The sequence below is a fragment of the Lissotriton helveticus genome, chromosome 3_2 (assembly GCF_964261635.1).
Source record: "Lissotriton helveticus chromosome 3_2, aLisHel1.1, whole genome shotgun sequence".
Classification (NCBI taxonomy): domain Eukaryota; kingdom Metazoa; phylum Chordata; class Amphibia; order Caudata; family Salamandridae; genus Lissotriton; species Lissotriton helveticus.
The window spans coordinates 95698530-95713246 of NC_136062.1; positions in this window are offsets into that span (position 1 = coordinate 95698530).

The window sequence follows — 14717 nt, forward strand, 5'->3', positions numbered from 1 at the left end:
TGACCTAGCCTTACATCATTAGGAAACCAAAAGTGAAATGAACCAATAGAAAGTTTTATTAACAAGTCACATGACCTGTTACGCTTACGTTACGCGCTCCGCGCCGCGCCCTGGATCGCTTCCGGGGAGCTGCGCTTTGCGCCTCGGTTCGCGCTCCGGAGCACTTCCAGGTGCGCTAACGCGGCGCGTCATAAGACGCATTACGCGGCAACGCGATACGTCGCGCTTACGCGACGCGCCCCGGACCGCTTCCGGGGAGCTGCGCTTCGCGCCTCGGTTCGCGCTCCGGAACACTTCCGGGTGCGCTAACGCGGCGTGTCATAAGACGCATTACGCAGCAACGCGATACGTCGCGCTTACGCGACGCGTCACGATGTTGTTTTCTAACGCGGCAGTTGCGCTAATGGAACGTTTACCGGTTCGCGGACCAGGTCGCGGCACCAAATTGAGCTAACGGGAAGCTACCCGGTGCGCGGACCGGTAGCGAAACACATTTTTTTTTTTAAATGTATATATATACATAACAAAATTATATTAAAAACATATAAAATATATTTTCCGATTTAAAGAAGAATACATTTTAAAGCTTTTGATATTTGCTATTAAAAAACCATTGAAATTCACTGAAAAAACCATAGGTTATAGACCATATATAGTTAGGAATTAGCATTTACAAAACCTTATTTTACTCACACAAAACCATTGAAATTCCATATATAGTTAGTTGCACTAACTATATATCGCGCACCCGCAATCCACTGCTGATGATGTCACATATTACATCATTCATGACATGGTCAGTGACATCACTGATGACATCACTGATGACATCTCAAATGACATCACTGATGACATCACTGATGACATCTCAAATGACATCACTGATGACATCACTGATGACAACATCCAGTGACTGTATGTTTCTGTAAAGTTAAAATATGTCTTACATATTGAAGAATGAGTGGATTTATAAGTGTCTGGATGAAGGATTTAGTAGGTGCATGACTGACTGTATGAGTGAGTGATTAAATGTGTCTCACTGAGTGCATGGGTTAGTGACTAAACTGTCTTAATTTCTGCATCATTATATCTTTTGTTCTGTAAACTGCTGCATGTGTTTATCAGTAGCTATATGAGTAACTATATGGGTTATTGATTGGTTGCCCATGTATTTGTATGGGAGACTGAGTGTGTGTGTGGGTGTCTGGGAGGTGTATGACTCTGTGCATAGATGTGTGAGCAGTTGATTCACTAGATGTATGGGTTCAAAAGTGCATGTGGAAACAGCTGTATGGGCGGTTGACTGTGTGCATGAGTGTATTGGTGAGTGAATGGATATCTCAGTGCTACATGTTAAAGTAAGTACATATGTAAAACACAGTACATGTGAGAGTTGACATATATAAATAACTGTGCATAAGAGCCAGTGAATGTGTGAGTGGCTGTATGGATCATTGTGAACTTGTATCCGGGATTGTATAAGAGAGTAAATATGTGTTAGTATATGTTTGAATAAGTAAGGTGTGTATAACTGTATAGTTGAGAAAATGGAGGTGTGATTGATTCTTTGCATGACTGACTAGGTGTGTGTGTAACTTCATGGATGAGTGACAGTCTGTGAGTGTCTGTTTACACTGAGTGTATCTAAGGTTATATTAGAGTCTAAAGAAGTTCATCGTATTATCACATGAATGATGTCATCAGTGATGTGATCAGTAATGTCAAATGAGATGTCATCAGTGATGTCATTTGAGATGTCATCAGTGATGTCATCAGTGATGTCATTTGAGATGTCATCAGTGATGTCATCAGTGATGTCACTGACCATGTCATGAATGATGTAATATGTGACATGATCAGCAGTGGATTGCGGGTGCGCGATATATAGTTAGTACAACTAACTATATATGGAATTTCAATGGTTTTGTGTGAGTAAAATAAGGTTTTGTAAATGCTAATTCCTAACTATATATGGTCTATAACCTATGGTTTTTTCAGTGAATTTTCAAGGTTTTGTAAATGCTAATTCCTAACTATATATGGTCTATAACCTATGGTTTTTTCAGTGAATTTCATTGGTTTTTTAAAAGCTAATATCTGTAGCTGTAAAATGTATTCTTCTTTAAATCCCAAAATATATTTTATATGTTTATTAAGAATTTTTTTTTTTTATATATTTTTTTCTTCGCTCCCGGTTTGCGAACCGGGAAGCTTCCCGTTAGCTCATCTTGATGCCGGGACCCAGTCCGCGAACCGGTAAACGTTCCGTTTGCGCAACTGCCGCGTTAGAAATCAACATCGTGACGCGTCGCGGAAGCGCGACATATCACGTTGTCGCGTAATGCGTCTTATGACGAGCCGCGTTAGCGCACCCGGAAGTGCTCCGGTACGCGAACTGAGACGCGAACCGCAGCTCCCCGGAAGCGATCCGGGGCGCGTCGCAAAAGCGCGACGTATCGCGTTGCCACGTAATGCATCTTATGACGCGCCGCGTTAGCGCACCTGGAAGTGCTCCGGAGCGCGAACCGAGGCGCGAAGCGCAGCGACCCGGAAGCGATCCGGGGCGCGTTCCGCAGCGTGTAACATAAGCGGAAGAGGTCATGTGACTTGTTAATAAAACTTTTCATTGGTTCATTTCACTTTTGGTTTCATAATGATGTAAGGCTAGGTCAGGTGACCTAAAAATAACACTTTTCATTGGTTTAGAACTATTGTTTTTCCCAAATGATGAAAACCCCTCCTTCTTTCCTCACTCTGACTTTCATCTTTGTGAGAGGAAGACCTTTGTTGATAGTTGAGCAATGGCTTCATTAGTTGCTTCAGCTGGTGCACCCCCACCACCACCTCCACCTCCTCATGGGAAGAGAGGACCACCTCCCCAGTTCATCAGCAACACAGAGGAGGAAGAGGATGAACTAGAGGAAGAGGAGACAGAAGGACCACAGTTCTTACAAGAGGTGCCCCGGGTTTCCCATCGGAAAGCCAGTTTTATTTGGCAGTTTTTTTCACTCCCTCGAGGGCAGAAGAAAGTAAATGCTAGGTATGTCACCTGCCGCATATGTAAAGACCAGTTATCTAGAGGCACTGATAAAAAGTATAGCTTCGGTAACTATACCATGCATCGTCACATGAGCAGGTGGCATCCATTGAACTACAGCCAGGCAGAGATGCGTGACCTGCAGGATAACCCAACAACAACTCCTGTGGCCAGGTCAACATCACAGATATCTTTGACAGGAGCAGAGGCACGGGAAACCGTGCCAAACATTCAGAAGAACTTTGTTCATATCAAATTTACCTGTATGTATTGTGGTGCATTGCTGTCATGTGGTAACATGAGCATTAACTGAATCAACCTAGCTTATGAAAATCACAATTGCCCTAACCGCCCCAGACAGTAATTTTTTTTTTTGCTCCTGTTGAGCCCTTTCCAATGCCTGTTTTTTGTTGTTTCCCCCCAAAAAACCAAAAAAAACAAAAAAGTGTTCAAAAAATACAAAAAAAACAAAAAATGTTCAGAAAAATAAATATAAAACAACAAAAACATTAAAAAAAAGTTCTTTTCAGAACTACCTCCCCTTTCAAAAAAAATTGCTAGAATGTTTAGCACTCTGGGAAGCTCTATTTCTTTTGGTTCGCTTCCCCGTTCGCTTCCCGGTTCGCGAACCGGGAGCGAACCAAAAAAAAAAAAAAAAAAAAAAGAAGAGTAAGTATAAGGGAAGTAAACAGAGAGTAATGTTAAAAGAAAGACAGCTATAGGGAGTAAACCAGACATACTGTTTAATAGATCTATTTACCGAAGAAAAGATGGAAGAGGGTATAATTGTGAAAAACAAAATAGATAAGGAAGTGAAAGAAAAAAAAGAGAGTAGAACAATAACAAAGAAGAGTTTCTTGGAGAATGTGAGTGAATGTTCAAAATAAGATTAAAACATGTGGAATAACAGAGAGAAAAAACAGAAAACTGAAAAGAAAAAATAACAGAAAAAGATTAATTGAAACAGCAAAGAAATGTAAATAACATAGAGCCATATCATCAACAAAGGCAATAAAAGTTTTGCAGCTTTTATCGGCAGAAATGTGTCGCTAAAGCCGCTTTTACGGTGGAAAACTGCCGCTAAAACCACTTTTGCAGCAGTTTTCTGCCAATAAAAACAGCAATAATTTTATTGGCTGTGTTCATAATATGCCCCTTAGTGTGCCTCAACTACACAGAAAAAGCATAATGAACAAGTAGTGAAAGAGTGATCAGTCAAAGACACTAAGAGTAATAGAGACGGAGTGAGTGAACAAGAGTGAGGAACTATGAGAAGAGAGGGACTGAGAAAAGGAGTGGAAGGAGTAGAGTAAGTAGGTAATAGAGAAAGGAATGAGGGAAGTAGCAAAGGCAGGAAACTGAGGGTTAAAGAAATGAAGCTGTCGAACTACTAGTAGGTGAATGTGATAGAAATGTAACAAAAAGAGTACAAAACATTTACCTTATAATTGTCGTTAACTTACTCACTTTTTGTTTTTTTACTTTCAATCTGTGAAAGAGAGAACAAACATTTGAAAAATATTAAAACATGTATTTAAAAATTAGAAAAGACAAGGGAAAAGAATGAAGGACAAACAGTTTTTCAACAACTTTGACACTTACAGAAGCTTCAGCTTCTCCAGGCCCCCTACACAGTCCTAAAGATATACATTTTAAACTAACAGTATCTTGATGCAGATGAAGTGAGGCCTATCTTAAAACATGGTGCATCTTTTGTCTCACAAAAGTGTCGCAAGACACTAACATTTTAAATGATTGCTTCAGGATGCCAATAAGATGTGTCCTATCCAGAGGTTTGTTTGAGGTGAAGCCTACTCAGGGTTCCAAATGAAATTTCGAGTTGTTGAAGAGAACAGAGGACATAATACATGTGAAGGCCTACCAATGAAGTAAGTCATGTCCACTTCACTCTTGAACAAAGGCCAGACCTCTTCTGTGTCCGTGGACAGACCTTAACTTCATCTGCACAATGTCATTCGTAAACTTAGGAAACACAGGTGATGTAATTGAAAAATGTGAAGTTTCTTTTCCTCATTTCACAATCACATCACCTGTGTTGCCTTTGGTTAGGTATCTCATAGTGCAGATGGAGTCTAGCATATCAAAGAGTACATAGAAGTTGAGCAGTATATACAACAATTTTGACATTTACAGAAGACTTAGCTTCTTATCTTGTTGGAGATGAAGTCAGGCCTGTCTTGCAACATGGTGCATCTTTTGCATCACTGCTGCATCGGTTTCATGTGGCACGGGTTTTTTACAGCATGACACATCTGCCTAGATGCATCAATTTGTAATTTTGTCGCCTCATAGCAAATCTTTTGCACCGCCGCTGCATCACAAAAGTGACGCACAGTGGCGCAAAAGAGGCATACACCTATCATAAATCTGTCCCTAACATTTGAAATGATTGATTCAGGATGACGATAAGGTGTGGCCTCTCCAGAGGTTTGTTTAAGGTGAGGCCTACTCAGGATTGCATATCAAATTTATGCTTGTTGAAGAATACAGAGGAGATAATACATGTGAAGGCCTACCAATGAAGTAAGTCATGTCCACTTCACTCTTGAACAAAGGCCAGACCTCTTCTGTGTCCGTGGACAGACCTAAACTTCATCTGCACAATGTCATTCGTAAACTTAGGAAACACAGGTGATGTAATTGAAAAATGTGGAGTTTCTTTTCCTCATTTCACAATCACATCACCTGTGTTGCCTTTGCTTAGGTATCTCATAGTGCAGATGTAGTGCAGCATATTAAACAGTACCCAGAAGTGCAGCACTGCATGCAACAACTTTGACACTTACAAAAGCTTCAGCTTCTGCATGTCCCCTACACAGTGCTAATTATATACATTTTAAACTGATGGTATCTTGTTGGAGATGAACTGAAACCTATCTTGCAACATGGTGCATTTTTTACACAAAAGTGACCCACAATGGAGCAAAAGAGGCGCACGGCCACCATAAATCTGACCCTAACATTTTAAATGATTGTTTCAAGATGCCAATAAGGTGTAACCTATCCACAGATTTGTTTCAGGTAAGTCCTACTCAGGGTTACAGATGGAATTTAGGTTTGTTGAAGAATACAGAGGAGATAATACATGTGGAGGCCTACCAACGAAGTGAGTCATGTCCACTGCACTCTTGAACAAATGTCAGACCTCCTCTGTCTCCAGGAACAGGCCTAAACCTCATCTACACAATGTGATGTGTAATGTTAGGAAACACAGGTAATATAATTGAAAAACGTGCAATTTTTTTTGCTCATTCCACAATCATATCACCTGTGTTTCCTTTGCTTAGGTATCTCATTGTGGAAATGTAGTCTATCATATGAAAGACTACGTAGAATATGAGCACTGTATGCAACAACTTTGACACTTACAGAAGCCTCTCCTTCTCCATGCCTCCTACACAGTTCTAAATGTACATCATAAATGCAAACAGTACAGAATTAATTATACATGTTAAATGGTTTATTTTTGCTGTTCTCAGAATGTATCAAATTTCACTAAAAACAGTGACTTGAAGGTATTCATCATATAACAGCGGGGAAAAAAAAACACAATCAAAATGATTGTGTTTAAAAAACCCATACAACATAACAAATCAGAATTCAGAACTCCTTAAAGTTAACTTACTTTCCATGACGTCGAAGGATGTCCTATGAACAGCTTACACTCTGTTGTGCTGTTATTACTTTCAGCCCGCCACTTTCTGAAAGAAAACCTCCATCGTTTTGAAAAACATGTTACATACAATAAATGACTTCTTGCTCTCTACCACACGTTTCCACAAGGCCAAATCATGTCAGAGCCATTTATAACTCTTAGAATTCTCGTAAGCCAATCCCGTCATGTTGTATTTCCGCAACTTTAACAATTAAAATGTTGAACATCATTTTCACAATCCTGGACTAGTAATATCTTCCCCTTCTTGCTCAGTCATGTTCTACATTTCCTATGACACTGATACTGCTTACTATGAAGCAGACTTACACTATCTCTATGACTACTACAATTATTTAATTCTCTACATCACTTTTAATCACAAAGCAATATAAAACAGTAGACAGCATTGCAGACTTACATTCCCTCTACTCCATGTTTTGATTGGCTGCTTCAATTTGCTTATAAAAAGAAACAGTTTTTCAGAATTCATTCAAAGTGCAGTTATTTCTCCATGACGTCCAGTGTTATGGTAAGAAGTTATGTCTCTGTACTACACTTATCCTCAAGGCCAAATCGTGTAGGAGCCATTAGAACTTCTTGAAATTCCTCAGAGCACATCCCGAGATTCTTTCCCTAAAATTTTGGTTTTAAAAACACCAGGTAAGAGTTTTTAAGGTCATACGGCAATTTTTTTTTGAAAATTAAAACAGAATCATTGCAGAATGACCAGCCATTTCTAGATTTTAAATAAGCTGTGTAATGTCCTGATGTTATTGAAGGACCGTCATGATATATAATTGCTGCAGTTACAAAAGTCCTTCCTGATGTTGACAACTGTGAAGCCACAACATTTTTAATTAAAGTTGTCAATTTTGTTCCATCAGGCCTACATCGTTGGAACATTAAAATGACATACTGGCCATATGTTCGTATAAATAATGTGGACATCATTTCAGATTTACATTGGCTACACTCCATGTTGTGATCAGCTGCTTTTACTAGCTTATTAAAAGAGACTGATTTACTGTCTGGCAAAGTTAAATATATAAATCTTTCTGAGTCTACACTAGTAGTACTTGATACCCTACAGTTCTCGCAGTCATGCTGCCATTGATAAGAAAGCCCAAACAGGTGATCTACATCTACACCTTCAGCATGCAATACATCAAGCATATACATTAAAAACTCCTGACAATCTTGCTGAATATTTTGAGAGAATTGTGTTTGGCCTGAACATCTGTCTAACAGATTTCGAATTTCAGACACACTTTCTATTTTTGTTCTATCAGTGCTATATTTCTCTAACACAGAATTTAACAAACTGCAAAATCTTTGATCAGAATTGACCACAATCTCTTCTTTTACATTTTCTAGAGAAAACAAAACATTAACCACTACATTAGCATAGCAGTTGACACCAGAACTGTTTTCAAATTGAAAACCAACAACATCTTCAACAGAATCCTTTTTGTTTCTGCTTATAATTTCAGGTTCATCGACTTTTCGTCTTTTTGCTACAACCTCCCCAGTATTGGTCACATTTCTTCGTTTCCGGCCTACCACACGTTTCTCAAACAAAGGATATTGAGGCAAATGTGGCGCATACTCTCTTCTTTACCTATTGTATTCCTTAACACAATCTAGATCCGCACAAATGTTTGTGACATCACACTCAATCAAGTACAATCCCGATAAAGTTCTAACTCGTGACAATGCCACATATGCCATACCCTCCTTGAACACAGAACTGCCAATATTCACCAATGCACTGTCTACACTTAAACCTTGCGATTTATGGATTGTGACCGCATATGCCAAGCAAACAGGAAACTGCTTACGGCGAACATATAAGTCTTTTACAAGCAAAAATCTAGCAGAACAACGACCAATTAGCTGTACTTCCTCAATGCCATCAAATTTAATTTTTAAAAATTCAATTCCATATCTATTTCTGTATTTTACAAAATCAACAACATTACCCATTGATCCATTTACCAGACCTCTTTCAACATGTAAATTCCTTCTTAAAATTATACAGCAGTTCAAGCACACATTCAGAGTCTTTTCAAAACCTGCAGTTTTAGATATAGTCTTTTTTAATGAATCCAATTTTGTTTTCAAATTCTCAGACAAAATAATTGTTGATCCCATATGCTCTACTCTGTCAATAGCTTCCAGTTTCACAATCTCTTGCTTTTCTAAATGCAACATTTTGTTGTTGAATTTGGCACATTCTGCAAGAGTTGGCATCAAACATATTCCAGATTTCTTCTCAGTAATTTTCTGAAAAATATTCTCAGGCACAACATCTTGTTCTGGATATAAATTTGACAGTAATCGTGCATGTAAAGCTTCTTTGCCATGCTCGGTCACTTTTCCAATTCTAACATCTTGTAGAATAGTCTTGTAAACTTCATCCTTCGCCTGACGCATATTTTCATGCAGTTCAGCATAATTGAAGTTTAACCATATATTGACGTTGCCAATGCTCCCTAGGCACTTCCTGGTATCTTCATGCGTGAGCATTTTGAACACAGGTTGCCCTTTCACTGGTGTCAGCTGCAAAAGATCTCCAAAAACAATGATGTGTTTGCCACCAAATAACACATCATACTCTGTTTTGAGAACTTCTTGCATTCTCAAATGCACAAAGGCAAGCATGACATTGGAAACCATGCTTACTTCGTCAATGATTAGAAGTTTCATTTTCCTCAAGATTCTTGAAACTTCACAACAAGCATCTCCAGATAGCTTGTGATATTGTAATTTGTTGTCATGCTCCACTGGCAGCATCAGTAAACGATATAAAGTAATCCCTTTAATGTTATGTGCTGCCAGTCCAGTTGGAGCGGTGACAACACAAGACAGCGATGACTCAGTCCTTTCCTGCAAATAACATGAAATTGCTTTAATAAGGAAACTTTTTCCAGTTCCCGCTTCTCCACTCACGTACAGTCGGACAGGCTTCAACGACGTACATGAGCACTCTTTCTTCTCATGACTTAATCCATGATCAATTTGCATGGTAACTTCATCATATATTTTCCTCTGCTCAACGTTGAGTTGTCTTTACAACTCTTCTAAGTTAACCGCATCCTCCTGAGAATGTGCCATGGCTCTTTCCACTTCATTCATAGCAGTGGCAGCTTCATTTTCGATAACAGGTCCTCCTAGTGGATCCTGACTCAATGAAGCAGAACTCTGACTGTCCTGAGAACTGTCTCTGGCAATCTCGGCTGCAATCGTTGCTTCCTGCTCAATTTCCACATTCAACATTTCTACATATTTGGGAAAAGCAGGATATTCTATGGTCTCCTTGGCAGCATTGAAAGAGTCTTCGTAACAGAGGAAATCTCCAAGCAGTTCCTCTTCTGCACGCCAAGGCTTGAAAAGTTGCAAAAGTGCTAAATAGAAAAACTCCTTTTTTTCAGGAGATTCGCCACACAATTTTCGATGGTTTACCAAGTGGCATTTTCTTTGCTTGACCAGACATCCCTCACTTCCAATTACAGCATACACTCCTTTCTCAGTATCTTCTTTGATGTTCCTCTTGAATATGTAATTTTGAAGAACCTCATACAGACAAACATTCTCGAGGTGACTGCTTCGATTTGGATAATATGTATCCAACATGTTGGTCTTCAAAATGTCGGTACTGTTTGGCTCCTTTTCCGCCAAATACTCAATTTCCTGCACAGGTTTCAGAACTCGATTACGCGTTGCAGCAATACCAAGACTCGCCCAAACGATACTCCTGGATTTGGCATAGAGATTTGCTGAAGACAACCGGTCAGAACATTCGTAAGCTCCGATTTCTCGATGCGACAACATCTTCAGACTGAAACTGTACAACTTCTTACTGAGGCTCTTTTCATGGGAAATGTCCTCCCACATATCCTTCAATTCTGTCTTCTCTTTTTTGGTGATGTAAGATGTCACATACCGAGCCACAGCCATACAGTTATCAGCCACAAACTGTATATCCATGTTAGCATTCCACATGGACAAAATCACCGGGTTGTAGTCGTTGATGTACTTGGACTCTTCGTTCCTCTTTAAATTGTATGTGTTTTTAGGTGATTTCTTCATCACATTATGTCGCAGCGAAGACATCAAACTGTTTACTCTTCCTTTAGAAATCACCGGTCGTGGAAAGCCGAAACGACATTTGGTGTAGAACTTGTCCTTGTTTCGGAATTTACGACGACAGTACTTTCCACATCGATGGCTTTGGAAACGTAGAACTTTTTCTCTCAGGCTTTTCTTCTCCTTTGCGTTTGGAACAGCACACGTAGAATACTGTTGTATGAAACTCATCACTGAGTCTTCTGGATCCGTTCCAAATTTAGGTGCATCCTTGATCCACAGCAGCATATGTATATGGGGAGCACCTCTTGCTTGGTACTCCTTTCTCCAGAAGAAATCCAACACCTCTCCAAGAGGTGGATTCTTCTTATTCATGATGAAAGACATCATAGCTTCAAATCTATGATTGAAGTACCTGCATACATTGACTGGATCCAAAGAGCACAGTTCTCCGGGTGTCTTGAATTCGATGTTTTCGATGTTTCCATTTGCCTCTCGTAGAAATTCAAGTAAGTCTTCCCAGCCATACTCGGCACAGCTCAGAGTGAGGAACCATGTGGGAGTTCCTAAGTTCCTCAGCATACATTTTAAATCACCATGACGACGGTACCAGTACTCATTAGTACCACGCTGACACGCCATGAGATTAATCAGTTGACAATCTAAAATACTGTCTTGGACATTGACTTTATCCATAAAGTCACTTGCTGAGATGTTTTGCATGTGTATACCACTTTTCAAGATGTGGTTCACTGCATATGACAGTCCAGACAGATCGCTTTCAAACAGGAGATGAAACAAATAGGGAATACATTGTCGAAACCTAGCATCTCCTGCATACAATCGCAAAGTCCGGTATTCAGAAGCAGGAATTTGATGAGGTCGCTCATCATATCTTCCTCCCTGACCTGTTGGAAAAAGCTGTGGGAAACACCGAGCTTCCAAACTTTCCTCCCAAACACTAATGGGACTCCCTTTGGCTTGTTTCATTTGAAACAACTCAATAGCATTCCCCATGACTTCCTTGGAATGCAAAGGATGAACACTATAATATTCATATATTTCTTCACTAGTACAGGGTTCTACTTTCTCAATTTGACCAGCACACAAATCGCTATCCTCTTCCTCACTTACTTCCTCTTCTGCAACATATACATTCTTATAGTATTTATTATTTTTTTTCAAATACAATGTTGCCTTTTTAACTTTCCTAACATCCACTAAATCTTGCCATATTTTCTTATTCTTTGTCGGAACCCCATTAACTAAGATAACCAGAGGTTCCTCTTCCACTTTTTCTACTCCTATTGTGTTAATGTTTTTCTTCAAATCTAGAGGCAAATAAACAACTCTTCCCTTTAATCCTCTCTGTAAATCTGATGGAGGCAATTTCCCTGTCTTTGGCTCCATTCTTACAATAGCCTGAAAGGGATGGATACTTTGAATCAAAATAGATTCATAAGTATTTAAATCCTTCAATTCAGAAGGAATCTCAACCAATTCCAGATTATTATGAACTGCTCTAGCAGGCATCTGGTTTTGATTTAATTTGTTACAACAATAAGTACACACACGTTGATCCAATCCCAAATCAAAACAATTTTCTACCATCAAGTGTGTTGTGAAATCCTTCCATTCACTATTATTTTCCCTTTCACTTTTTGCATATAAATCCACTAACTTAGTCTGATTCTTATAATAAGTGCGTCGACAACACACACAAGTGAAATTTGGCCTCTCACTTGATTTCACCTGAAACGTCGCAATTTCCCTCTGGAAATTATCTGTACTGGAAACCTGTACACTATCTTCCACATTAGCCTCTTCTTCTTGGTCAATTTCAACATTCTCCTCTTTACTTCCAAAGTAACAAAACTCAATTTCTTCACATATATTCTTCACATCTATTTCAGAACCATGCAAAAGAGCAGCGCATAATTGTTTAAGCATAATTGCTGGACTCTTAGCATAATACAACATTCTAACTAATTTCCTCACTTTATTATGATGCACTGCTAGCATCCTGAAATGATGAAAAACACTCTGGCATACTCTCCTGGAAAGACAAGCCAGTGAATGACCATGCAAACCTGTTACTTCTCTCACTCTGCAAGGATCTAATTCTTGCAACAACTTCATTTTCTGCTTCAAACTTTTCTTATTAAATGACTGTACAAAATCACAAAGCAAATTGATGGAATCCTGTCGCACACTGCAAATACTACTACACTTCCAGGTGTACACAGGACCCTTAGGACGTCTTCCTAAAACCTCATTACCTAACACCTCTTCTGTCTCTGTTGTCACAAGTTTTTCTTTTTCAACTGGACAACCATCTTTCACTTCATAAGCTCGACCACTGGTGTCAACTGCATGCACCAAATCATTATCCTGGAAATAACTCTCCTCATTAAAAAATGCCTCACAGCTTGAACTATGCATCCATTCTCCAGAAAAAACTTCACAAAAATTACTACGATTAACTATTCTCTTCCATCTACTATTTCTTTTGAAATCATAAATTGCCTTGTTTAGCTTCCTAATTCTATTGATTATCAAAATAAATAACTTACGTTTAATTTCAAATGCCTGATCAATAACTTTCTCAACTATTTTTTATCTCTTATAAAAAACCACTTTCTGTTGACCTTTCTTAATATTTTTTAACAAATTGCCAATTATCCTGTTGCGGAACATTCGTTTACGAATGTCCCTAAACTGTTGTTTCCTTCTACTATCATGCACAGAGTTATCTCTTGCTCTAGCAGTAACATTTTTGATTGGCCTTTCCTCTCCGTTTAAATTGCTTCTCTTTTTCTGGACTGAAGCATTTTCTGTAGTAATATTTTTTTTACTACAGATATTTCTTATGAATGTTTTTGTACTCTTACCCGGTGCTTTCTTGGTGACTTGACAAATCTTTTTGTTAGAGGACTGCTGCTTTTTTTCATTGACCTGTTGTCTTTGACGTTTTGCAGCCTTTCTCAGTCTTTCTTTGGTTGGCATGCTGAAATCCTGAAATGATCTGCAGTTGAATCTGTGGTAAAATATAATAAAAAATGTTATTAACCACTATTACCAAACAGTAAATCAATAACAGTCATCAAAAACTTAACACACTACTTGACATTTTTACATAGAAGATTTTTTAGTGCTTGGCAAATTTAGAATACAGAAATTGCAGAAAAGAAATGGAATTTATATTCATTTTACCTGTGCTGTTTTATATGTGAATCTGATCTAATTTTATGAGCATATTTTAATATTTTATTGAAGACACTACACATAACCTGTTTTTGAAGGTGTCTTTATTTTTAAATGAAACGGTTTACATTTTTACTTTTCATTTATTATAAATTTTTAAAATAAATGTTTATAGTTCCATAGGCTCAAGCACGTCAGCTTCCCATCCTATGTCATACAATTCTGACAAATCTGCATCCTCATCACGTTCTTCTTCATCCTCAGGATTTAAATCATCCAAGGGATCAACATCCACTGATGTTTCAATTACGAGTTCAATGATGAGGTCGAAATCAACTGATTGCTGATTGTCGCTCATGTTGATGTTGTCTTTATCTTTAAAGAAAGATAACAACAATGAGATGTTGCAGAGTAAGAGACAAATCTCAGAGATTATAATAGTAAAATTGTTTAACAAGAGTAACATTTTGCAGCTATTATTTAGCCATGTCCAGCGATGCTGAGGAGGTGAAGCCTATGTCCAATTTTTCAGTGAACAGGACTCATCTCTTCTTAACCTTGGATAAGCCTCACCGACTCTGTGTCCCCTGCACATACTTAAATGTAAAGGGGCAGATTTATATTAACTGGCACATCCCCAGGGATGCACCAGTTAACGTGCACCGCTGCTCTGCCACCCATGGTGTGCCGCATTTACAATCAGATAGGACAAAG